Genomic DNA, 26,875 nt, shown 5'->3' on the forward strand with positions numbered 1-26,875 from the left:
ACAAGTTTGTTTTCTATATCTGTGCTTTTGTTTCTGTTTTGCTATATCATCTGTTTGTTTTGTTTTTTAGAGTCCACATCTAAGTGGTACCATACAGCATTTGTCTTTCTTTTTTTAATTTTTAAAAAAAAAAATTCAGTTTTATTAGGTAGAATTACTACAGTTTGACTGCACATATACAATATATTGCATGTAGAGTATTTGTCTTTATCTGACTTCATTAAGCATAATACTCCCTAGGTCTGTCCACATTGCTTCAAATGGAAGAATTTCATCGTTTTTTATGGAAGAATAATGTTCATTTTATATATACATTGCTGATTGTATATATATATACACACACATTTTATATATATATATAAAATCTCCCACATCTTCTTTATCCATTCGTCTTTTGAAAGACATGTGAGTTGCTTCCATATCTTGGCTATTGTAAATAGTGCTTCTGTGAACATTTGGGGGCACGAATCTTCTCAAAGCATTGTTTTGGTATTCTTTGGATATGTGCATAGGAGTGGAATTTTTGGATTATATGGTAGTTCTATTTTTAGTTTTTTGAGGAACCTCTGTACTGTTTTCCATAGTGGCTGTACCAGTTAACATTCCCAGCAACAGTGTACAGGGGTTCCCTTTTCTCCATATTCTTGCTGACACTTGTTATTTATAGACTTTTTGATGATAGCCATTCTGACAAGTGTAAGATGATATCTCATGGTGGTTTTGATTTGCATTTCTCTAATAATTGGTCATGTTGAGCATCTTTTCATGTGCCTATGTACCTTTTAGCCATCTGTATGTCTTCTTTGGGAAAATGTCTATTAAGATCTTCTGACCATTTCTTGATTGGGTTGTTTGTTTTGATTTTGAGTTGTATGAACTTTATATATTTTGGGTATTAACATCTTGTAGTTCATATAATTTGCAAAGATTTTCTCCCATTCCATAGTTTCTCTTTTCCTTTTGTTGAGGATTTCCTTTGCTGTGCAAAAGCTTTTAAGTTTGATTAGATCCCATTTGTTTGTTTTTGCTTTTATTTCTTTTGCCTTGGGAGACAGAACCAAAAATATTGCTATGATTTTATGTCAAAGAGCATACTGCCTATGTTCTCTTCTTTTTATAGTTCTATAATTTTAAGTCCTACATGTAGGTGTTTAATCCTTTCTTAGTTTATTTTTGTATGTGGTGTAAGGAAATGTTGTAGTCTCATTGTTTCACATTGCAGCTGTCCAGTTTTCCCAGAACTATTATTGAAGAGAGTCTCTTTTCTCCATTGTAATTTCTTGCCTCTTTGGTCCTAGATTAATTGGCCATAGGTGCATGGGTTTATTTCTGGGCTCTCTCTTCTGTTCCATTGATCTGTGTGTTTGGTTTTGTGCCAGTATCACACTGTTTTGATGACTGACTTTGTAGTTGGGAGGGTGATACCTCCAGCTTTGTTCTTTTTTCCTAAGATTGCTTTGGCAATTTAGGGTCTATTGTGGTTCCACATGAATTTTAAGATATTTTCTAGTTCTGTGAAAAATGTAGTGAGTATTTTGATAGGGATTGCATTAAATCTGTAGATTGCTATTAGTAGTATGGCCATTTTGACAGTATTAATTCTTCCAGTCCAAGAGCACAGAATATCTATGCCTTTCATTGTACCATCTTCAGTTTTTTTCATCAGTTTTCAGAGTACAGGGCTGTCACCTCCTTGGTTAAGTTTATTTCTAGGTACTTTATTCTTTTGGGTGCAATTTTAAATTGGATTTTTAAAATTAACTTGTCTTCCTGATAGTTCATTATCAGTGTATAGGAATGCAACAGAATTCTGTATATTAATCTTGTACCCTTCAACTTTGCTGAATTCATGTATTAGTTCTAAAATTTTGTTGAGACTTTAGGGTTTTTCTATATATAGTGTCATGTCATCTGCAAAAAGTGACAGTTTTAATTCTTCCCTTCCAATTTTGATGCCTTTTATTTCTTTTTCTTTGATTGCTGTGGCTGGAGTGCCAGTACTATGTTAAATAGAACTGATGAGAGTGGGCATCCTCTTCTTGTTCCTGAATTTAGAGGAAAAACTTTGAGCTTAAAGTTAGCTATGGGTTTGTCATATATGGCCATTATTATGTTGAGATATGTTCCCTCTATGCAAACATTGCTGACAGTGTTTGTCATGAATGGATATTAATTTTGTCAGATGCTTTTTTCCATCTACTGACATGACCGTGTGATTTTTATCTTTCTTTCCTTAACCTAGTATATCACATTGATTGGTTGTGAATATTGAACCATAATTGTGTCCCTAGAATAAATCAAACTTGATCATCATGTATGTATGACCTTTTTAATATATTGTTAGATTTGGTTTGGTAATATTTTTGAATATTTTTCATTTGTATTCATCAAAGATATTGGCCTATAATTTTCTTTTCTTGTAATGTCTTTGTCTGATTTTGTTATCAGGGTAATGGTGGCTTCGTAGAATGAATTTTGGAGTGTTCTGTCCTCTTCAATTTTTTGGAATAGTTTGAGAAGAAAAGGTATTAGCTCTTTATATGTTGGTGGAATTCTCCTGTGAAGCTGTCTGGTCCTGAACTTTTGTTTGCTGGGATTATTTTTTGTATTACAACTTCAATTTCACAACTAGTGATTGGTCTGTTCAAATTGTCTATTTCTTCGTGATTCAGTCTTGGCATGTTGTATGTTTCTAGAAATTTGTCCATTTCTTCTAGGTTGTCCAGTCTGTTGGCATATGACAGTTTGTAGTATTCTCTGACAATTTTTTTTTTGTATCTCTGTGGTATTGGTTGTTCTCCTCTTTTATTTCTTATTTTGTTTATTTGCATCCTCTATCTTTTCTTCTTGGTGAGCCTGGCTAAAAGTTTATCATTTTTCTTTGTCTTCTCAAAAAACCAGCTCTTGGTTTCCTTGATCTCTTCTATTGATTTTTTAAAAATCTTTATTCTATTTATTTCCTCTTTGATCTCTGTTATTTCCTTCCTTCTGCTGAATTTGAGCTTTGTTCTTCTTTTTTCTAATTCTTTTAGGTGATAGGTTAGGTTGTTTATTTGAGATTTTTCTTGTTTCTTAAGGAAGACCTGTTTCGCTATGAATTCCCGTCTTAGAACTGCTTTTGCTGCACCCCATAGATTTTGGAAAGTTGTGTTTCCATTTTCATTTGTCTTGAGATATTTCCTGATTTCCTCTTTGATTTCATTGTTGGCCTATTGGTTTTTAAGTGGAATGTTGTTTAGTTTCCATGTGTTTGTTCTTTTCCTCTTTTCCTTCCTATAGTTGATTTCTGGTTTCATACAGTTATGTTCAGAAAAAACACTTGAAATAATTTGTATCCTCTTAAATTTGTTGAGACGTTTTGTTTTCTAGTATGTAGTCTGTCCTGGAGATTGTTCCATGTGCACTTAAAAAGAATGTGTTCTGCTCTTTTTGGATATAATTTCCTGTAGATATCAGTTAAGTCTAACTGGTCCATTGTGTCATTTAAAACCACTGGTGCCTCATTGATTTTTCTGTGTGGATGATCTGTCCATTGATGTCAGTGAGGTGTTAAAATTTCTTACTACTATTGTATTATTGTCAGTTTCTCCCTTTATATCTGTTAGTATTTGGTTTGTTTATTTAGGAGCTCCTGTATTGGGTAGGTATATGTTAACAAGTATAATTTTTTTCTTGTATTGATTTTGTTATCATTATATGGTCCTTCTTTGTCTTTTGTTACAGCCTTTGTTTTAAAGTCTGTTTTGTCCCATATGACATTTGTTACCCCTGATTTCTTGTTGTTTTCATTTGCATGAAATATTTTTTCTATCCCCTCACTTTGTATGTGTCTTTAGCCCTGAAATGAGTCTCTTGTAGGCAGCTTATTGAAGGGTCTTTTTTTAAAAATCCAATCAGCCACCCTGTGTCTTTTGATCAGGCATTTAGGCTATTGACATTTGAAGTAATTATTGGTACTTATTGCCACTTTATTACTTCTTTTGGTTGTTTTTATAGTACTTCTCTGCTCATTTCTTTGTCTTTTTGTTTATCTCATTGTGGTTTGATGATTTCCTTTCTCATGTGCTTAGGTTCCTTTCTTTTTGGATTTTGTGTATCTATTCTATATTTTTTTTTCTTTTTTGAGGTTGCAGCCTTGGTCTCTTTTTTGAATTTTTTAATATTTTACATACTTTTTGAAAGTTACCTTTCATTTATAGTTATTACAAGATATTGGCTATATTCCCTGTGTTGTACAGTACACCCTTGAGCCTATCTTATGCCCAATAGTTTGTACCTCCCACTCCTCCACCCCTGTATTTCCACCCTCCACTGAAAACCATTAGTTTGTTTTTATATCTGTGAGCCTGCTTCCTTTCTGTTTTATTCACTAGTTTGTTGTATTTTTTAGAATACACACATAAGTGATACCACCCAGTATCTATCTTTCTGTGTCTGACATACTTCACTTAGCATAATGCCCTCCAAGTCCATCCATGTTGCTGAAAATGGCAACTTTTGTTCTTTTTTATGACTTAGTAGTATTCCATTGTGTGTGTGTGTGTGTGTGTGTGTGTGTGTATCACTTCTTCTTTATCCATTCATCTGTTTTTTTTTAACATTTTTTATTGATTTATAATCATTTTACAATGTTGTGTCAAATTCCAGTGTTCAGCACAATTTTTTAGTCATTCATGGACATATACACACTCATTGTCACATTTTTTTCTCTGTGAGTTATCATAACATTTTGTGTATGTTTCCCTGTGCTATACAGTGTAATCTTGTTTATCTATTCTACAATTTTGAAATCCCACTCTATCCCTTCCCACCCTCCACCCCCCTGGTAACCACAAGTCTGTATTCTCTGTCTGTGAGTCTATTTCTGTCCTGTATTTACGCTTTGTTTTTGTTTGTTTGTTTTTGTTTTTTAGATTCCACATATGAGCGATCTCATATGGTATTTTTCTTTCTCTTTCTGGCTTACTTCACTTAGAATGACATTCTCCAGGAGCATCCATGTTGCTGCAAATGGCATTATGTTGTCGGTTTTTATGGCTGAATAGTATTCCATTGTATAAATATACCACCTCTTCTTTATCCAGTCACCTGTTGATGGACATTTAGGCTGTTTCCATGTTTTGGCTATTGTAAATAGTGCTGCTATGAACATTGGGGTGCAGGTGTCATCCTGAAGTAGATTTCCTTCTGGATACAAGCCCAGGAGCAGGATTCCTGGGTCATATGGTAAGTCTATTCCTAGTCTTTTGAGGAATCTCCACACTGTTTACCATAGTGGCTGCACCAAACTGCATTCCCACCAGCAGTGTAGGAGGGTTCCCCTTTCTCCACAGCCTCTCCAGCATTTGTCATTTGTGGATTTTTCAATGACGGCCATTCTGACTGGTGTGAGGTGATACCTCATTGTAGTTTTGACTTGCATTTCTCTGATAATTAGTGATAATGAGCATTTTTTCATGTGCTTTTTGACCATATGTATGTCTTCCTTGGAGAATTGTTTGTTTAGGTCTTCTGCCCATTTTTGGATTGGGTTTTTTTTTTTCTTATTGAGTCGTATGAGCTGCTTATATATTCTGGAGATCAATCCTTTGTCGGTTTCACTTGCAAAAATTTTCTCCCATTCCGTAGGTTTTCTTCTTGCTTTACTTCTGGTTTCCTTTGCTGTGCAGAAGCTTGTAAGTTTCATTAGGTCCTATTTGTTTATTCTTGCTTTTATTTCTTCTAGGAGAAAATTTTTGAAATGTATGTCAGATAATGTTTTGCCTATGTTTTCCTTTAGGAGGTTTATTGTACCTTGCCTTATGTTTAAGTCTTTAATCCATTTTGAGTTGATTTTTGTATATGGTGTAAGGGAGTGTTCTAGCTTCATTGTTTTACATGCTGCTGTCCAGTTTTCCCAACACCATTTGCTGAAAAGACTGTCTTTATTCCATTGTATATTCTTGCCTCCTTTATCGAAGATGAGTTGACCAAAAGTTTGTGGGTTGATTTCTGGGCTCTCTATTCTGTTCCATTGGTCTATATGTCTGTTTTTGTACCAATACCATGCTGTCTTGATGACTATAGCTCTATAGTATTGTCTGAAGTCTGGGAGAGTTATTCCTCCAGCCTCTTTCTTTCTCTTCAGTAATGCTTTGGCAATTCTAGGTCTTTGATGGTTCCATATAAATTTTATTATGATTTGTTGTAGTTCTGTGAAATATGTCCTGGGTAATTGAATAGGGATTGCATTAAATCTGTAGATTGCCTTGGGCAGTGTGACCATTTTAACAATATTGATTCTTCCAATCCAAGAACATGGAATATCTTTCCATTTTTTAAAGTCTTTTTTAATTTCCTTCATGAATGGTTTATAGTTTTCTGTGTATAATTCTTTCACCTCCTTGGTAAGATTTACTCCTAGATATTTTATTACTTTGGGTGCTGTTTTAAAGGGGATTGTTTCTTTACTTTCTTCTTCTGTTGATTTATCGTTAGTGTAAAGAAATGCAACTGATTTTTGAACCTTAATTTTGTAACCTGCTACCTTGCTGAATTCTTCAATCAGCTCTAGTAGCTTTTGTGTGGATCTTTTAGGGTTTTCTATATATAGTAACATGTCATCAGCATATAATGACACTTTTACCTCTTCTTTTCCAATTTGGATCCCTTTTATTTCTTTCTCTTGCCTGACTGCTGTGGCTAGGACTTCCAGGACTATGTTGAATAGGAGTGGTGATAGTGGGCATCCTTGTCTTGTCCCAGATTTTAGTGGGAAGCTTTTGAGTTTTTCACCATTGAGTACTATGCTGGCTGTAGGTTTGTCATACATAGCTTTTATGATGTTGAGATATGTTCCCTCTATATCCACTTTGGCGAGAGTTTTTATCATAAATGGGTGTTGAATTTTATCAAATGCTTTTTCTGCATCGATTGAGATGATCATGTGGTTTTTGTCCTTTCTCTTGTTGATGTGATGTATTACATTGATTGATTTGCGTATGTTGAACCACCCTTGTGTCCCTGGGATGAACCCCACTTGGTCATGATGTATAATCTTTTTTATGTGTTGTTGGATTCTATTTGCTAAAATTTTGGTGAGGATTTTGGCGTCTATGTTCATCAGTGATATTGGCCTATAATTCTCTTTTTTTGTAGTGTCTTTGCCTGGTTTTGGTATCAGGGTGATGGTGGCTTCATAGAATGAGTTTGGGAGTATTCCCTCCTATTCAATCGTCTGGAAGAGTTTGAGAAGGACTGGTATGAGTTCTTCTTTGTATGTTTGGTAGAATTCCCTGGTGAAGCCGTCCGGTCCTGGACTTTTATTTGTAGGGAGGTTTTTAATTGCTATTTCTATTTCCTTTCTAGTGATCGGATTGTTCAAGTGGTCAGTTTCTTCTTGATTCAGTCTTGGTGGACAGTATGTTTCCAGAAACTTGTCCATCTCCTCTAGGTTATCCAGTTTGGTTCCATATAGTTCTTCATAATATTCTCATATGATATTCTGTATTTCTATTTTGTTTGTTGTAATTTCTCCATTTTCCTTTCTTATTTTGCTAATTTGTGCTCTCTCTTTTTTCTTCTTTGTGAGTTTGGCCAGAGGTTTGTCGATTTTATTTACTTTTTCAAAAAACCAGCTTTTGGTTTGGTTGATTTTTTCTATGGTCTTGTTAATCTCTATTGTATTTAATTCCTCTCTGATCTTTATTATTTCCTTCCTTCTGCTGCTTTTTGGGGCTTTTTGTTCTTCTTTTTCTAATTCATTCAGGTGGTGGGTTAAATTGTTTATTTGAGATTGTTCTTCTTTTTTGAGGAAGGCCTGTATCGCTATAAACTTCCCTCTTAGCACTGCCTTTGCTGTGTCCCATAGGTTTTGAGTGGTTGTGCTTTCATTATCATTTGTCTCAAGGTATTTTTTAATTTCAGCTTTGATTTCCTCATTGATCCATTGTTTTCTCAGTAACATATTGTTTAATCTCCATGCTTTCCTATTTTTCTCCTTTGTTTCTCTGTTGTTGATTTCCAGTTTCATGGCATTGTGGTCAGTAAAGATGCTTGAGATAATTTCTATCTTCTTAAAATTGTTGAGGTTTCTTTTGTGCCCAAGTACATGATCGATCCTGGAAAATGTTCCATGTGCACTTGAAAAGAATGTATATCCTATTTTTGGGGGGTGTAATGCTCTGAAAATATCCACCAAATCTAGTTTTTCTATTGTAGTATTTAATTTCTCTGTTGCCTTGTTTATTTTCTGTCTGGAAGATCTGTCTAGTGATGTTAATGCAGTGTTAAATCTCCAACTATGATTGTATTCCCATCCATATCCCCCTTTATCTCTGTTAGTAATTCTTGTATGTACTTAGGTGCTCCTATATTGGGTGCATATATATTAACAAGTGTAATATCCTCATCTTGTATCACTCCTTTAATCATTATAAAATGTCCTTCTTTATCTTTCTTTATGGCCTTTGTTTTAAAGTCTATTTTGTCTGAAATCATTACTGCAACACCTGCTTTTTTGGCTTTTCCATTTGCATGGAATATCCTTTTCCATCCTTTCACTCTCAATCTATGTGTGTCCTTCTCCCTAAAGTGGGTCTCTTGTATGCAGCATATTGAAGGTTCTTGCTTTATTATCCAGTCTGCCACTCTGTGTCTTTTGACTGGAGCATTTAGTCCATTAACATTTACAGTAATTAATGATAGATGTGTGTTTATTGCCATTTTGAACTTATCTTTGCAGTTGAATTGGTATATCCTCTTTGTTCCTTTCTTCTTCCTTTTGTGGTTTGGTAATTTTCCTTTGTATTTTCATGGATTTTATTTAATTTCTGTGACTCCTTTGTAAATTTTTGGCTTGTGGTTACCCTTTTTTGTAAATCTATTAACCCATTACTATAACTTTTTATTAAACTGATAGTAACATGATCTCAAACCCATCCTACTGTTAAAAAAATTTTAAAAAAGAAAGAAAAATATTCTATATTTCCCTGCCTCCCTCTCCCACTCTCAGTGATTTGTATGTCTTCTTTTATAATTTCATGTTTACTTTATTTGTAATTCATGAGTTATCACCTTTCCAGTTGTGTGTTTCTCATTTCTGTAGCATCCTGCTGCTTTTCTATTTAGAATAGTCCTTTCAATATTTCTTTTAGCATGGGTTTAGTGTTGCTAAACTCCTGCAGCTTTTTTTTGTCTGTGAAACTCTTTATTTCTCCTTCTATCCTAAAGGATAGCCTTGCTGGGTAAAGGATCCTAGGCTGCATCTTTTTTCATTCAGGACTTTGAATATATCTTGCCACTCCCTTCTGGCCTGTAGTGTTTCTGTAGAGAAATCAGCTGAGAGCCTTATGGGGGTTCCCTTGTAACTTACTCTTTGCTTTTCTCTTGCTGCCTTTAGAATCATTTCTTTATCCTTGACTCTGGCCATCTTGATTATGATATGTCTTGGTGTGGGTGTATTTGGGTTCTTCTTGTTTGGGACCCTCTGAGCTTCCTGTACTTGGATATCTGATTCCTTCTTTAGGTTTGGGAAGTTTTCAGTCATGATTTCTTCAAAAACCTTTTCAATCCCCTTTGATCTTTCTTCTCCTTCTGGGACCCCTATTATGCGAAGATTGGGACGCTTTATATTATCCAATAGGTCCCTTATGCTATTTTCATTATTTTTTATTTGCTTCTCTTGTAGTTCTTCTGAATGGGTGCTTTCTATTGCCCTGTCTTCTAGATCACTAATTCGTTCCTCTGCATTATCTAGTCGGCTTTGCACAGCTATTAGATCATTCCTCATCTCTGTCAGTGAGTTTACCCATTCTACTTGGCTCTTCTTTATAGCTTCAATTTCATTTTTGACATATTTTATATCTCTAAACACTATCTCTTTTAATTCCTTCAGCAATTTGATCACTCCTTTTTTGAAATCTTGATCTAGTAGGCTATCGATGTCTATTTCGTTGATCTTTCTTTCAGGGGATTTCTCTTGTTCTTTTAATTGGGAAAGGTTTTTCTGCTTATTCATCTTGCTCATACCTCTCTGGCACTGTGGTTTATGAAGTGTCAGTTGTTTATTTCAGTCCTTAAGGATTTTATCTATCTAATGCCTATTTAGGAATAGAACTTAGGAAAAAAAGAGAGAAAAAATAAGAGAGAGAGAGAGCATTTTAAAAGAAGGGAGAAAGAGGGTTTGAAAACAGTGTATAATGAGTAATAGAAGAGCGAGTTGAAGCAGAGTATTAATCGGGTTGAGACGTCCTTTTAAAACCTTTACCAAAAAAGGGGGGGGGAGATGAATAGATGTATTTGAAACCTGTGTCTAATCAATAACAGGACATCAAAACCCAAGAGAAATAGAAATGAATTAAGAAGTAAAACTTAAGAGAGTAATAGAAAATAGAACAGGTAAAAACAGATTAAAAAAAAAGGGGGGGGGGTTGTCGGTGTTCTCCTGGAGTCTGTGTGCTTTTAATGTGAAGTCTTTCTGTCTTCGTCCTATTTTGGAAGCTCAGCTTGCTGTTTTCAGAGGTCCTCCGTTGGCGCCCACTTCTGTGCTGCTCCCAGCAACTGTCGGAAAGCAGATCGCGCCTCCTCCTAACACTGGGTCAGGTGCAGCTCTCCTCTGCTGTGGGTGGGCGGGTCGCTGCCCCTCCGGATGCCGCAGTCAGATATTGCAGACTGGCCAGGTAGGAGGGCGGGTCGTTCCCCCTCCCAGCACCTCTGTCAGGGGCTGTGTTCCTGCCCGGAAGGCGGGGGGCCGCTCTCCGTCTACGTGCGCCGCCGGTAGCTCCGCTGCTGTGTGCGGCTGCGCGCTCCGCCCTGGTCGGCACTCCGCAGGTGGGCTCGGGGAAGACCGGGGGACAGCCTTGTCCCTGCTCCGAGCCAGAACCCAGCTCCTTGTTTGTCTTTGTGGAGCAAGTTCTCTGAGGGACCAGGATGGAAGGATCCCATCTGCCCCGGGCTGCAGGCCAGTCTCAGTCTGGCCTTTGAGGCTGCTAAGCCCTTCGGTGCGGATGCAGGTTTCGCCCCTGCCCCCGCCTGGGTGCTAAGCGCCGGAGGATATGGCAGCTGCACCTGAGCCCTGCCTTTCTTCTCCGGAAGACTTTCCGCGGGATTTCAGAGATGGGGGTGTGCACCCTTCCCCCGAGAGCATATCAACCTTGCTGTTTTATGGAGGGCCCAGGTTGTTCTGCCCTGTGCACCCACGGCCACGGCGCGCAGCCCCTTGCTTTCCCCCGGGGCTGCCTCCGTGCAGCCGCCCCCGTCCTCCGCCCGGCTTGTGCAGCCTGGCCCTGCCCGCGGCTGCCAGCCCGCGTCTCAGGCTGGGTGTCAGGGGGACGCTCTGTGCCCGTTTAACTTAGTTCTGTCAGTCAAGGGCTGCTCTGTACAGATCCGAGACTCGGAGGCTCCCCCTCCGTCCCGCTGGCCTCTCAGTTGGAGAGGGGAGACCCAGCGAGCAAGCGCAAGTCCTCCTTTGCCGCTCCCTCCCGGCGGGACCCGTCCCGCGCTGCTTTGCCTTTTGTTCTTTCTTTTTTCCTTTTCTCCTACCAGATTTTTGGCGTCTTTATCTTTTGAAGAGGGCAATGTTCTGTCGGAGTTCCGCAGGTGCTCTGGTTGGCTGAGTGGGTCTGTAGATGTGGGTCTTGGTGTATTTGTGGGAGAGGGTGACCTGCGAGCGTCCTTCTACTCCGCCATCTTCTCCGTCTCTATCCATTCATCTGTTAATGGACACTTAGCTTGCTTCCATATGTTGGCAATTGTAAATAATGCTGCTGTGAACATTGGGGTACATTTATCTTCATGAATCTTTTCAAATTAGTGTTTTTGTCTTTTTCAGATGTATACCCAGAAGTGGAATTGCTGGGCCATGTGTGTAAATTGATACAGCCACTGTAAAAAACAGTATGGCGGTTTCTCAAAAAACTAAAAATAGAACTACTATATTGCAGGTTTTTCATTTGTTGTTATCATGGGGTTCATGTATGCTGACCCATAATTATATCTACTTTATTTAAACTGACAGTCACTTAAGTTCAGAGACATTCTAAAGAATCTACGTTTTTTACACTCCTCCCTCACTTTTTGTTTTTGATGTCACATTTACATCTTTATGCGTGCCATTTTACTATTTATTATAGTTATAGTTGCATTTATAGTCCTTTTTTCTTTTAATCTACACCCTGACTTATTGAAGTGATCTTTAATCTTTACTGTATATTTGCCTTTCCTATTAGGATTTTCCACTTCCTATATATTCTTACTTTTGCATTTAGAGGAGACCCTTAAACATTTCTTTTATAATTGTGTTAGTATTGCTGAATTCTTTTAGCTTTTGCTAGTCTGGGAAGTTCTTTATCTCTCCTTTAATTCTATATGATGATCTTTCTGGGTAGTGTATCCTAGGTTGCAGATTTTTTCCTTTTGGCCCTTTGAGTATATCATGCCACTCCCTTAGGCCTGCAAAGTTTCTGCAGAGAAATCAAGCTAATAGCCTTGTGGGGATTGCTTTGTATTTGATTTCTTTGTTTTTCTCCTACTGACTTTAGAATTCTCTTTTTCACTTTAACTCTTGCCAACTTAACTCATATGTCTTATTATGGGTCTTTAGGGGTCTATCTTATTTGGGATCTTTAATGATTCCTTTACCTAGATATCTGTTTTCTTTAGGTTTGGGAAGTTTTCAGCCATAATTTCCTCAAATACATTTTCAGTCAGCATCTGCAGTATATTGTCACTCATGCTACCATAATAGATCAGATTTGTTAATCACTTTGACCAAATGTTATGGTCAGAATATTCATAAACAATCAGTCAGAGCTCAAAGTTTTAAAAAGTTGGAAGTGACTCTTAACCAGTTTCATTAATTCAAGGCCAATAATTTATTCTTGTTTTTGTTTTGTTTCAGATTTTTTAAATTAATATATTCTTTTCATATTTGACTGAATCAGTTAGTGGTTTTGATTGCTAAGGAAGCCAACCCAAGTTCATGGCTAGCCCATCTCTGAGGTGATCTTACCAATTCCCTCATTTTTAAATATCTATATGCTGATGAGATCCAGATTTCTAGATCCATTACTAAATTACCTGAGAATTATTTGCATGTCCAATTTTCTCCTTAACTTATCTAGTTAAATGGCTCATAGGCATATCAAATTTGTCCAAAAAAGACACTTGATTTTTCCCGTTTACCTGCCTTTCTTTCTCATTACAGTAAATGGGAATGCCACCCACTTTGATGATCAAGACAGAAACCTCGAAGTCTTCCTTGATTTCTGTTCCTTCAGTCTGTTGTCCATAACTAATTCATCACTAGTTCCTATGGTTTTTAACCTCTGAAACATGTATCTTGATTCTGGCCACTACTTTTCATCTCTACTGCCACCATCATAATCCAAGCCATTATCAACTCTAGCCTGGACTGTCCCAATAGTCTCTTATATGGTCTCCCTGCTTCTATGCTTCCACTACTGACTTTCTCTGATGCATTGTCCAAGTAGTGGAGAAATCTTTTTAAAATGCAAATCAGACCAAGCCACTCCCTTGTCTAAAAGTGGTTTTTCCATTGCAATTATAAGAAAGCCCAAACTCCTGTCTGTGGCCTGAAAAGCGCTGCTTGGTGTGACTCCTGCTTCTTTTCATACCACTCTAACTTTTTAAATTTCTTTGAATCTTCTTTAATTACCTTGAATGCATCAGGCTCACTCCTGCTTAGTGCCTTTAGCATTGCTATTTCCTTTTTCTCCTTCTGCATGTGCTTCACATGGCATAGCTGACTCCGTCTCCTCTTTTGGGTCTCAGCTTAAACTTCACCTAAGTGAGACCTTTCCTTACCATGTAAAGTAATCCTTCCTCAGTAATCCTTCCACATATCTTCTATAATAGTATCCTGTTTGTTTCCTTCATAATACTTAATACAAACTCAAATTATATTTTGGATTATTTAGTTATTTACTATTTATCTTATCCACTAAGACTTAAGCTTATAAGGGCAGGGACTATGTCTGTATCATTTGCTGGTGATTCCCTAGTGCTTAGCACAAGTTTGGTATGGATATAAAACTAACAATTATTTGTTGAGTGAATGTATCACTGTGTTTAATATCAGGTTTTTTAATTTATACAGTCCATCCCCAGAATCCCTGTGAGAGAAGACAAATTGTCCCAGGGTAACAAAGTACTTTGATGGCAGAAATGGCCAAGTATGACTTAGAGCTGCATAAACTGCCGAAGATCTATGGTTCACTGAAGGTCTAAGAAAAAGCTGTTTTCAGGGATTTTGCATCAACAATTATACTGACATCCTTTAGAAATTTATGGGAGTGGGTCCTAGACTTTCTTTCTCTTCTTATTGGATTATACTAACTTGAGGACATGCTTCTCCTTTCCATAATCCTTAGTTCAAATCTTTGTGTATCATGGATGAACAATAATAACAATCAGTAGCCGATCCTTACTTTTTGGCACCAACTGCAAAAGAAGGGATGGGAAAAAAAGACTGGACAGATTAATATTTTTGTATAAACATTAATAGCATATGAAACTGTTATTGCATTGAAATAAAAACCAAATTAAAGCCATAGAGAACACATCATTTCTGTAAAGTCTTAATTATAACATTGGAAAACTATTTTAGACCTTTTATGGCATTTACTAAAATAAAGAAAAATTCAGAACCAAGATAAAAAGAGACTGCAAGGCAAATACTGTTCTCTGTCTCCTGTCAAATTCATCTTTTAATGAGAAGAATCCAGCTAATTCAAAAGATAGTTTTCTGTCAGAGCAATTTTTATGTGTTCAAAGAAAATTGAGTCAGGAGGTATTTCTGCAAAGACCTCTATAAAACACAACCAACTCTGTGGGTATGGGCTGGGGCCAGAGCTACTGTCCTTCAGAAATAAAGTTGACGTAAGTAAGTATAGCCTGAACAAGTCGACCTACTGAAGATGACAGGGAGTAAGGGAGGTGTGTTATAAACGGATTTTAAATTTCAAAGCGTGAGTGCTGATTGAAACAATTTTGATACAAATGCTTTCTCCAGCAACTTCTTTTTCTCAGCCTTTACCCAGTTAGCACCTAATTATTTTACTTTTTAAATACAAAGTATCATTAGTGTTGTCATATTGTTACTGTGGTTTGTATAGCTTTTTATGCCTCCCATAACATTTTTATATACCTTCATAAACTCACTTAATCCTCAATGAGTCTAAGAAATAGCCAGGACATACATCATTATGCCTGCTGTACAGATGAAGAAAACCAAATTCAGAGAGGTTAAGGGATTAGTTAAGAGTCACACAGCTAGGTAACACCAGATATATGACTCAAATTCACAGTATTTTGAATTATTTCCAGTGTATGCTTGCTCTCACTTTCACTGTGTTTGGCTCTCTTCTCCTGCACTATGCTTAGCTACTTTTTAATAATGATTACTTCTAGACATTAAAGAATGGTACTAAAAATGGAAATAAAATACCCTATCTAGAAACTAGGTTCATACATGCTGATCTTTAGGGTCCTTTATAACTCTTACATTCTATCAGTCTATGACTTTGCCAAAGTCCTCCCTTATACTCTGTTTCTTATATTCTAGGAGAATATAGTTACTAGTATGTTCTGTCATATGTGCTATAACCGATAGTTTCATTAAAATGTTTTGGCAAATTTAATTTGATTTCCTTCGTTTAAATATAATAATGTTGGTATAAATACTTTGGACAGGAATAATCTTTATAGTAGCTCAAAAGTAAATTTATATATTATGCTAAATTAAAAGAAACATCAAATCAACAGCCTATTACTACATATAAGATGAAAATTTAATTCAGACTAAAGCATCCTACCTTAAGGAATTAATGCATCTGAGTGTTTTTATTCCAAGAGCGATAGTTGTTAAAAGTTTATATAGTTAGCACAAACTTATTTTTAAAGGACCTTCATGGGAATTAAATCTAGATGTTCTATTTTACATCATTAAGTAGTGTCAGATATTCTGGGAATGTGATGGAGCAGCTTACTAATTATTGGAAACTTTGTAGGTATTTCAGTTTAAAACCTATTATAATGTATTGGCATTATTTCAGTGTATTAATATAGTTCCTTTTCATATTTGAGCGGTAAATAAAAATTAGCTATTATTTTTCTCATTGTTACATTATTATTACTTTAGCCTCTTCCTTTCTACCTTTAATCAATAAAAATAGTAAAAGAGTAGGGAGGGTATAGCTCAGTGGTAGAACTCCTGTGTAGCATGCACAAGGTCCTGGGTTCAATCCCCAGTACCTCCATTAATAAATAAATAAATAAATAAATAAATAAATAAGCAAGCCTAATTACCTCCCCCACCCCCAAAAAAAGAAAAACAAAAGAATATCAGAGTTAGAAATATGGAACATGGGTGTTGGTTGTAAAGAATGCATAGAAACAGACTAAATCTTGCTTGACTTTGAAGCAGATTACATTTTGTGTGTGTGATGTGTGTATGTGTGTTTACCAATGCATTAATATATACTTGTATTGGTAAGTATTCTTGACATAATTTCAGAAATAAATAATCTAACAATAGGGGTAATCCATAGCTTCTCTCTAAATATGTCAAACAATTAAATGTGATTATTAAGTTAATATTGGATCATTACACAGTCAGAGATGACTTTAAAAAAATACAACTTAATGTTGACTAAAGAATCATTACCTCGAGAGAAGCAAGATGGTGGAGTAGAAGGACACTCGTAGCTCACCCTCTCCCACAAATACACCAAAACTCACATCTATGGACCCACTCAGCCAACCAGAGCACCTGCCAAACTCCGAAGAACATCGCCCTCTTCAAAAGACAGAGACGCTGATATCTGGTAGGAGAAAAGGAAAAAAGAAGAAAAAGCAAAACACTGCATGACCGGTCCCACAGGGAAGGAGCGGCAAAGGAGGGGGACCCTGCATGGAGTACCCCTTGACCGACAGAACTATGTTAAACGGGCACAAGAGGTCCCTGTGACACCCTGCCCGAGAGGCGAGCTGGCAGCTGGGGGACAGGACAGGCTGCCTGAGCCAGACGGAGGACTGGGGCAGCAACACTGAGGCCGCTGCTCCGGGGGACTACAGGGTGCTGCTCACCATGGCTGGGACAGGATACAGAGCCGAAAAACCTGGGCCCCCCATAAATTATGGGGAAAAAAAAGTAAAGCAACACTGCTGGTGTGCACTGAGGGGTTGGGTGCCATAGCCTTTGTCTCCTCAGACCCGCAGCGCCATTACTGGCGCTTCTCACTAGAAGAGAGGCGGAGCTCAGCCACAGCCGCCATATCCTCCTGTGCACAGCACCCAGGCTGGGGCGGGGCTGAGACCTGAATTCGCAGCTGGGGGCTCCGAAAACTCATAGGCAGAACTGAGACTTGTTTACAGCCCGAGGCAGATAGGATCTTTCTGCCCTGGAACCTTAGAGAACTCATGCCACCAAGACAAACAAGGAGCTGAGTTTGGGCACAGAGCAGGGGCAGGGTGGTTCCGCGGTCTTCCACGAGCCCACCTACAGAGCACCAACCTGAGGCGGAGTGGTCAGCTGGACAAAGCAGCTGAGCAACCAGTGCCGGGAGAGGGCAGGCAGCCACCCACCTTCCTGGTAGGAATGCAGCACCTGACCACGGTGCTGGGAGGGGGCACGATCCACATGCCTACCTCCCCCATCAGAGCACAGCGTCTGACTGTGGCATTGGGAGGGGGAGTGACCTGCCCGCCCACAGCAAAGGAGAGCAGCACCTGACCCAGTGTTGGGAGGGGGTGCAATCTGCTTGCCAACAGGCACTGGGAGCAGCACAGATGAGAGTGCCAATGGAGGTCCTCTGGAAACAGCAAGCTGAGCTCGCGAAACAGGGCGAAGACAGAAAGACTTCTCATTAAGAGCACACAGTCTCTAGGAGAACACATCGCTTTTTTTTTTTTTTTTAATCTTTTTTATATGTTTTATTTTCTATTATCTTTTTAATCTTTACTTTTTAAATAATTGTATGTGTTTACAGTTTTAATCCCTTTTAAATTTTTCTTTTGAAATTTTTTTATTATTTTAAAAAATCCACCTCATTTCATTTTTAATTCTCTTGGTTTTGATCTCCTGTTATTGATTATTCACAGGTTTCAAATATTGTTTTTTTATTTTTTTCTACTTTTTATTAAGGTTTTTAAAAGATGTCTCAACTCAATTGCTATTCTGCATCAACTTGCTCTTCTATTATTGATTATACACTGTTTTCAAGCCTTTTTTTCTCCCTACTTTTAAAATTCTCTTTTATCTTTTGTTAAAATCGGTTCTGTTTCTATTACCTTTTAAAAATTTACTTTATAAACAATTGTATATGTCTCCAGTTTTAATCCCTTTAAAATTTTTCTTTTCAAATAGTCTTATATTTATTTTTATTTTTCTAACTTTTAAAAATCCACCTCATTTCATTTTTATTTCTCTTGGTTTTGATCTCCTGTTATTGATTATACACAGTCTCAAATATTTTTTTCTGATCTTTTCTCCTTTTTTTAAAGGTTTTTAAAAGACGTCTCAACTCAATTGCTATTCTGCTTCAACTTGCTCTTCTATTACTGATTATACACTGTTCTCAAACCTTTTTTTCGACATTGTTTTACAATTCTCTCTCTCTCTTTTTTTTTAAGTTTTACTCCTGCGTAGGCTTTAGGTAGATAAATAAACTCCTTAATGACCACAATAGATAACTGATACTCCATAAGCCACAGTACCAGAGAGATACGAGCAATATGAAGAAGCAGAGAAACCACTCCCAATTAAAAGAACAAGAGAAATCCTCTGAGGGCACAATCGATGAAATAGACATTGATGGCCTACTAGATCAAGATTTCAAAAAAGGAGTGATCAAAGTACTGAAGGAACTAAAAGAAATCATGTTTAGAGATATAAAATATGTCAAAAACGAAACTGAAGCTATAAAGAAGAGCCAAGTAGAGCCAGTCTCAATGGCTGAAATGAGAACTGATATAAAGGCTGTACAAAGCAGGCTAGATAATACAGAGGAACAAATTAGTGACCTAGAAGACAGGATAACAGAAAGCACCCAATCAGAACAGCTGAGAGAAAAACAAATAAAAAACAATGAAAACAATATAAGAGACCTATAGGATAATATAAAATATGCCAATCAACACATAATAGGGGTCCCAGAAAGGGAAGAAAGAACAAAGGGGATTGAAAAGGTATGTGAAGAAATCATGACTGAAAACTTCCCAAACATAAGGAAGGAATCAGATACCCAAGTACAGGAGGCTCAAAGGGTCCCAAACAGGAATAACCCAAACAGACCCACACCAAGATATGTCATAATGAAGATGGCCAAGTCAAGAATAAAGAAATGATCCTAAAGGCAGCAGGAGAAAAGCAAAGAGTGAGTTACAAGGGAACCCCCATAAGGCTCTCAGCGGATTTCTCTACACAAACACTACAGGCCAGAAGGGAGTGGCAAGATATATTCAAAGTCCTGAATGAAAAAAAGATGCAGTCTAGGATACTCTATCTAGCAAGGCTATCCTTTAGAATAGAAAGAGAGAGAAAGAACTTCACAGAAAAGCAAAAACTAAAAGAATTTAGCAACACTAAACTCATGCTGAAAGAAATATTGACAGGTCTACTCTAAATAGAAAAGAAGCAGGATGCTACAAAAATGAGAAATTCATAACTGGAAAGGTGATCACTACTATGAATTACAAATAGAATAAACACAAAATTGTAAAAGAAGACATTTAAATCATAAAGAGTGGGAGAGGGAAACAAGAAAATATAGAGGTTTTTTTTCTTCTTTTTTAAAAAATTTTCTGTTCTCGGTAGGAAGGGGTTTGAGATTATATTACTATTTGTTTAGTACAAACAGTTACAGTAATAGGTTAATAGATTTACAAAAAAGGTTAACCAAAAACGTACAAGGAAGTGACAAAAACTAAATAAAATCCATGATAATACAAAGGAAAATTACCAAACCACAAAAGGAAGAAGGGAACAAAGAGGAAATACCAAATCAACTGCAAAAATAAGTTCAAAATGGCAATAAACGCTCATCTATCATTAATTATTGTAAATGCTAATGGGCTAAATGCGCCAGTCAAAACATAGAGAGTGCAGACTGGATAATAAAGCAGGAACCTTCAATATTCTGCATACAAGAGGCCCACTTTAGGGAGAAGGACACATATAGACTGAGAGTGAAAGGACGGAAAAAGATATTCCATGCAAATGGAAAAGCCAAAAGAGCAGATGTTGCAGTACTGATTTCAGACAAAATAGACTATAAAACAAAGGCCATAAAGAAAGATAAAGAAGGACATTTGATAATGATTAAAGGAGTGATACAAGATGAGGATATTACATTCATTAATATATATGCACCCAATATAGTAGCACCTAAGTAGATAAAACAACTACTAACAGACATAAAGGGGGATATTGATGGCAATACAATCATAGTCGGAGATTTTAACACCGCATTCACATCACTAGACAAATCTTCCAGACAGAAAATAAATAAGGCAACAGAGAAATTAAATGATACAATACAAAAATTAGATTTGGTGGGTATTTTCAGAGCATTACACCCCTCAAAAATAGGATATACATTCTTTTCAAGTGCACATGGAACACTTTCTAGGATTGATCATGTACTTGGGCACAAAGAAGCCTCAGCAATTTTAAGAAGATAGAAATTATCTCAAGAATCTTTACTGACCACAATGCCATGAAACTAGGAATCAACTACAGAGAAACAAAGGAGAAAAAAAGAAAACCATGAAGATTAAACAATATGTTATTAAAAAACCAGTGGGTCAATGAGGAAATCAAAGTTGAAATTAAAAAATACCTTGAGACAAATGACAATGAAAGCACAACCACACAAAATTTAAGGGACACAGCAAAGGCAGTGCTAAGAGGGAAGTTTATAGCAATACAGGCCTTCCTCAAAAAAGAACAAACTCAAATTAACAATCTAACCCACCAGCTAAAAGAACTAGAAAAAGAAAAGCAAAAACACCCAAAAGGCAGCAGAAGGAAGGCAATAATAAAGATCAGGGAGGAAATAAATAAAATAGAGATTAAAAAAACCATAGAAAAATCAATGAAACCAAAATCTGGTTTTTTGAAAGAGTAAATAAAATTGACACACCTCTTGCCAAACTCACAAAGAAAAAAGAGAGAGCACAAATAAGCAAAATAAGAAAGAAAAATGGAGAAATTACAACAAATAACATAGAAATGCAGAATATCATACGAGAATATTATGAAAAACTATATGGAACCAAACTGGATAACCTAGAGGAGATGGACAAGTTTCTGGAAACATATAGTCCACCAAGAGTTAACCAAGAAGAAACTGACCACTTGAACAAACCGATCACTAGAAATGAAATCGAAATAGCAATAAAAAAAAACCTCCCTACAAATAAAAGTCCAGGATCGATGGCTTCACCAGGGAATTCTACCAAACATACAAAGGAGAACTCATACCAGTCCTTCTCAAACCTTTCCACAAGACTGAAAAGGAAGGAATACTCCCAAACTCATTCTATGAAGCCACCATCACCCTGATACCAAAACTAGGCAAAGACACCACCAAAAAAGAGAATTACTGACCAATATCCCTGATGAACATAGATGCAAAAATCCTCACCAAAATATTAGCAAATATAATCCAACAGCACATAAAAAAGATTATACATCATGACCAAGTGGGGTTCATCTCAGGGACACAAGGGTGGTTCAAAATATGCAAATCAATCAATGTAGTACATCACATCAATAAGAGAAAGGACAAAAGCCACATGATCATCTCAATAGATGCAGAAAAAGCATTTGATAAAATTCAACACCAATTTATGAGAAAAACTCTCACCAAAGTGGGTATGGAGGGAACATATCTCAACATCATAAAAGCTGTATATGACAAACCTACAGCCAGCATAGTACTCAACGCTGAAAAACTCAAAAGCTTCCCACTAAAATCTGGAACAAGACAAGGATGCCCACTATCACCACTCCTATTCAACACAGTCTTGGGAAGTCCTAGCCACAGCAGTCAGGCAAGAGAAAGAAATAAAAGGGATCCAAATTGGAAAAGATGAGGTAAAAGTGTCACTATATGCATATGACATGTTACTATGTATAGAAAACCCTAAAAGGTCCACACAAGAACTACTAGAGCTGATTGAAGAATTCAGCAAGGTAGCAGGTTACAAGATTAACGTTCAAAAATCAGTTGCATTTCTTTACACTAATGTTGAATCAACAGAAAAAGAAAGTAAAGAAACAATCCCCTTTAAAATATTACCCAAAGTAATAAAATACCTAGGAGTAAATCTAACCAAGGAGGTGAAAGAATTATACACAGAAAACTATAAACCATTCATTAAGGAAATTAAAGAAGACTTTAAAAAATGGAAAGATATTCCATGCTCTTGGATTGGAAGAATCAATATTGTTAAAATGGTCACACTGCCCAAGGCAATCTACAGATTTAATGCAATCCCTATCAAATAACCCAGGAAATACTTCACAGAACTAGAACAAACCATAAAAGTTATATGGAACCACAAAAGACCTAGAATTGCCCGAGCATTACTGAAGAAAAGAAAGAGGCTGGAGGAATAACTCTCCCAGACTTCAGACAATACTATAGAGCTATAGTCATCAAGACAGCATGGTATTGGTACCAAAACAGACATATAGACCAATGGAACAGAATAGAGAGCCCATAAATGAACCCACAAACTTTCGGTCAACTAATCTTCAATAAAGAAGGTAAGAATATACAACGGAATAAAGACAGTCTCTTCAGCAAATGGTGTTGGGAAAACTGGACAGCAGCATGTAAATCAGTGAAGGTAGAACACTCCCTTACACCATACACAAAGATAAACTCAAAATAGCTCAAAGACTTAAACATAACACAAGATACAATAAACCTCCTAGAAGAAAATATAGGCAAAACATTATCTGTCATACATCTCAATGTTCTCCTAGGACAGTCTACTCAAGCAATAGAAATAAAACCAAGAATAAACAAATGGGACCTAATGAAACTTACAAGCTTCTGCACAGCAAAGGAAACCATAAATAAAATAAAAGGACAAACTATGGAATGGGAGAAAACTTTTGCAAGTGAAACCGACAAAGGCTTGATCTCCAGAATACATTAGCAGCTCATACGACTTAATAAGAAATAACCAAACAACCCAATCCAAAAATGGGCAAAAGACCTAAACAAGCACTTCTCCAAGGAAGACATACAAATGATCAATAGGCACATGAAAAAATGCTCAATATCACTAATTATCAGAGAAATGAAAATCAAAACTTCAATGAGGTATCACCTCACACCAGTCAGAATGGCCATCATTCAAAAGTCCACAAATGACAAATGCTGGAGAGGCTGTGGAGAAAAGGGAACCCTCCTTCACTGCTGGTGGGAATGCAGTTTGGGCAGCCACTGTGGAAAACAGTATAGAGATTCCTCAAAATACTAGGAATAGACTTACCATATAACCTAGTCATCCCACTCCTGGGCATATATCCAGAAGGAACCCTACTTCAAAATGACACCTGCACGTCAATGTTCATAGCAGCACTGTTTACAATAGCCAAGACATGGAAACAGCCTAAATGTCCATCAACAGATGATTGGATAAAGAAGAAGTGGTATATTTATACAATGGAATACTATTCAGCCATAAAAACTGACAACATAATGCCATTTGCAGCAACGTGGATATTCGTGGTGAATGTCATTCTAAGTGAAGTAAGCCAGAAAGAAAGAAAAATACCATATTAGGTCACTCATATGTGGAATGTAAAAAAAAAAAAAGCAAAAACATAAATACAAAAGAGAAACATACTCATAGACATAGAATACAAACTTGTAGTTGCCAGGGGGATGAAGGATGGGAAGAGACAGAATGGGATCTCAAAATGTAGAATAGATAAACACGATTGTACTGTGTAGCACAGGGAAATATATACAGGATCTTGTGGTGGCTTACAGCTCAAGAGAATGTGACAATGAATATATGTATGTTCATGTATAACTGAAAAATTTGTGCTCTACCCTGGAATTTGACACAACATTGTAAAATGACTATAACTCTATAAAAAATGTTTAAAAAAAAAGAATCATTGCCTCACTATAAATTGTGATTCTTGAAATAACAATCTCTTTAATGTAAAAATAAGTATATTTTGTTGTAACAAGGTAAAGAAAGATAAATCACTGATAATATGAGTGAATATTAAGATTATATTAATTTCTCCATTTTCCTTTGATATGCTTGTTTTCTTTAGAAAAACAGTTTTTATCATGCCAAAAAAGCATTATATGGTTGTCATAGGCTGACGTTCCTAAGATATCTTTAAGCCCCTGTCTGCTTATATGATACTATCTCACTAATGGCATTTTTGGAGAAGCCATATAACCTTACTTTTCTCATAGTCTCAAGTGCATGATCCTTATAAAATAATAATTTTTAGGCTGTTTTATGCTATAATTTTGGACTCCATAACCTGAAACATATTTGATGCATGTACTTTTAAAATGAATATTCACTGCATGTAGTCGGCATCTGTCATAAGATGGTAAATATAATTTTTTATATTTAGAAAATTACCAGACAGACTTACTGTCACACTATGTGGAAAGCACTGCATAAGACAGAAAGAGAAATAAGAGAAAGCCTCTGTTATTAAGAAGCTAGTTCTACCTGTGCCAAATATTTAATTTTCTTATCTTGTCTTCGGGAAATAAGTTCTTCTTTGGACAGTTATTTTTGACAAAAACATACACATATAGACATTGTAAATTCATCAGCTCAATGGATTTATCAATTTTTCATTGGCTTCTTGAAAGATTGAAGCTAATTGTGGGACATGAGAGTAGGTCATTGTAGCACTAATCTCATAGCTTCTGTTTTCTCTATTAATTATGAAGCATGTTCACCTGATGAAAATGAGAAAGAGAGGTGGAGCAGTGGCTAAAGAATTAAAGTAGGTGAGAGTGTTATCTGACCAGAAGAAAAATAATGAGATTGTCAGTGATCGGGGCTTATTCAAGATGGGTAATCATATCTTTATAACGTATGGTGGGGTGGAATGGAAGTTGTTAGAGGCTAGGGTTTAGGATGAGCCATTCATGTGGACATTTACCATCCAGGACAACTAATGGAAGAAGGGAATGAAGATACTTTCCTCAAAGTGATTTTTTTTTTTAGCTACAAAAGTGCTTCCTCTAGCTACAAGTATGTCATGGGTCTAGTCAGCACTAAATGAAGTAATGAGGGCAGAAAAAAACTAGAGATGTAGTGATTTCTGCAAAAGAAAAATGAAATGAGTAAGAGTAGTTGAGACAACTGGAAAAATACGTGTAAAAAATCAATTCAAGTGTAGTTTAAGGTTGTGGTTTAAGGTGGCTTTTGTTGGTAGTTTAGGAATGTAGCCATCGTGTAATACATAAATACATAATACATAAATACACTTTAACATGGAAGCATCAACAGTCAATATATTTGTGTACTTTTTGAAAGCAACCTTCATTGAATTTTGGGAAGACTCTGAATGGCTACTATAAGCTGAGCATTGTGTGACATGTTGTATTAGAGTAGAGGTCAATAAACTTTTTCTCTAAAGGACTAAATAGTAAATATTTGTGTCTTTGTGGGCCATATGTTCTCTGTTGCAGTGACTTAACCATGCTGTTGTAGTGTGAAAACAGCTGTAAACAATATGTAAATTAATGTGGCTATGTTTCAATAACACTTTATTTATGGACATTGAAATTTGAATTTTCTATGATTTTCATATATCACTAAATAGTATCCCTCTTGGTTTTCCCCATTTGAAAATGTAAAACTCAATCTTAGTCATGGCCCTCAATTTTCTTTATATAAAATCTAAATCTTGTTACCCATTTCGACTCCGAATTATATAATCGATTACTTGAATCTGAAAAATTTGATATATAGACCATAGATAGTTCAGCTTTATGAACAAATTCCAAAATAGGATTTATTAACTACCATTTACTTGAAGATATTATGATAATCGAATGAGTGGGTGGGAGACAGTACATGTGACCCTACGCCAGACTCCAGGAGGATTCCCTACCAATGATTATAGCCTCCTGGTATTTATGTCTGTGAGTTGTGCTCTCCCATATTAAACAGAAATGACGGTGTGTGATTACAGAGTCTATGTCATAAAAGACATTGTGGCTTCTGCCTTGCTCTTACTTGAATCACTCACTGTTATGGAAGCCAGTGACCATGCCATGGGAACACTCAAGCAGCACTGCAGAGAGGTACTGTTGGAAACGTTTTCAAAACAAAAGTAAATGAGCTACGAGTGTGGTGTGCTCTCTGGTATATTTTTTTATTCTGAACTGTGATAAAAAGAGAGGGAAGAAACATAACTTTGCCTTAGAGATGAGAAAACAATCCTCAGAAATTTTATGTTTGAGAAGAAGAATTTAGCTTAAGCCTAATACTTGGTATACAAACTTAGGAGGTAGCTGGATATGGGAAAAACATTACACCAAGGGTCAGGAAGTCTGCATCCTAATTTTGATTCTGTCGCAGCCCTCCCCAAGTTTTTGAAGCTAAGACCCCTTAGTTTTATCGGAACAAAGGCATGGGCGAGCTCTAGCAGTCTCATGATTTCATGTATATACTTCCTGCCTTTCTCAATCCTTCACTTCAGAATTCAGCACTGATTTGAGTGCCATCTGTTTAAAAGCACAGACAAAAATGGAAAAACAATCCCCAGTATTTGAAAAAGAAAATATCAGAATGTTTTGGTATTCTAAACTAGTAAGTTCTGTGCTTCAAAAATTAATGAGAATTTAGCTAAACCTTCTCCCAT

The sequence above is a fragment of the Camelus bactrianus genome, chromosome X, assembly GCF_048773025.1.
Source record: "Camelus bactrianus isolate YW-2024 breed Bactrian camel chromosome X, ASM4877302v1, whole genome shotgun sequence".
Lineage (NCBI taxonomy): Eukaryota > Metazoa > Chordata > Mammalia > Artiodactyla > Camelidae > Camelus > Camelus bactrianus.